Here is a 1,347-nt window from a genome sequence, read left to right as displayed (position 1 = left end):
GGGAGGTTTCGGTGATGGGACATAATAATCAACTACATTGTATATTGACAAAAAAAAAAAATTCAAATTTCAGTGCCTACAAATAAACTTCTATCAAAACACACACACACACACACAAAAAAGAAAATTATATTAAGTGAAACAAGTTAGGCATAGAAAGAGATATATCACATGTTCTCACTTATTTGTGGGAGCTAATAATAAATAAACACAAATAAATAAAGGGTGGGGGTGGGGAGAAGACATGATAATCACAATTCTTTGAACTTGTTAAGACAAGTGAGCAGATATGATGGGGGGAGAGAGGGAGTGTGGAAGAGGAATGGGTAAAGGGTCATGAAAATCAGCTACAATGTACATTGAGAAGTTAAAAAAAATTTGGATCATTGCTTCAATGCTCCTTTTGTTTCTATAGTTTATCTATGTATTGGATACATAGGTCACCATGGCCTCATCTGTCCCTATTCCAGCTACCACTACAGTACTTAGTTTAATAGTGGCTCCGACCAGCTACACACCTGTGCAACTCAACAGTGTCTCACTTTTCCTCCTTTTTAAAACAATGCAGTGAAACCCCTCAGCTCCCACCTTGTTTTACCCAGAAGTATTTGATAATTTCATAAAGTTCTTGAGACAATTCTGCAGGGTCAAGTAGCCAGATCCCTGTAATTGTAGCCATCTCATCAAAGCCTCTTTGTACTGGTGCTCCCACCAACCTGTTTTGAACCCCCGTTCTCTTATTTCTGCTTCTGGAACTGTACTCCCCAATAAAGTTTTTGCACAATGACTTTTGTCTAGGCTACTGCTTTCTGGGGAACTCAGGCCAAAACTCCATCCACACCCACCCTACCTTAATCCTCTACTAAGATGGATAATCTGGAAAAAGGAAAAAAAATAGATTTGATATGGTAAATTAAATTGTAATTTTTATTTGTTTACTTCCTCTTTCTTGGTCTCTGTTTCTTCCCCTTTAAAAATCTACCACCCGGCTCTCGGATTCTATGTCCTTCATTCAAATATTATTTGAGGTTTTACTATGGGAGAGGGACATGGACTTCTAGAAGTTGGTAGACTATGACTGTCTGCTGCTATAACAAAATACCATAAACTGGGTAGTTTATAAACAACAGAAATTTATTTCTCACAGTTCTGGAGGCTGGGAAGGCCAAGGTCAAGGTGGTGGCAGATTTGGTGTCTGGTAAAATGCTGTTTCCTTGTTCACAGTGGGCTCCTCCTTATTCTGTCCTTGCATGGTGGAAGAGCAAGGGGTTTCTCTTGCTCCTCTCTCATAAGGGCACTAGTCCCATTCATGAGTGCTCCATTCTCATGACCCAATCACCCCCAAAG

The 1,347-nt window shown here is 39.6% G+C and overlaps 1 long non-coding RNA gene across 1 annotated transcript in view; it reads left to right on the top strand.

The window, feature by feature from the left end:
* Positions 1 to 1,347, top strand: part of LOC103606509 — a 25,299-nt gene that overhangs the window by 20,549 nt on the left and 3,403 nt on the right. The window lies entirely within an intron of this gene.

The sequence above is a fragment of the Galeopterus variegatus genome, unplaced genomic scaffold (genome assembly GCF_000696425.1).
Source record: "Galeopterus variegatus unplaced genomic scaffold, G_variegatus-3.0.2 Scaffold6631, whole genome shotgun sequence".
Lineage (NCBI taxonomy): Eukaryota > Metazoa > Chordata > Mammalia > Dermoptera > Cynocephalidae > Galeopterus > Galeopterus variegatus.
This window is presented reverse-complemented; position numbering and strand designations above follow the sequence as displayed.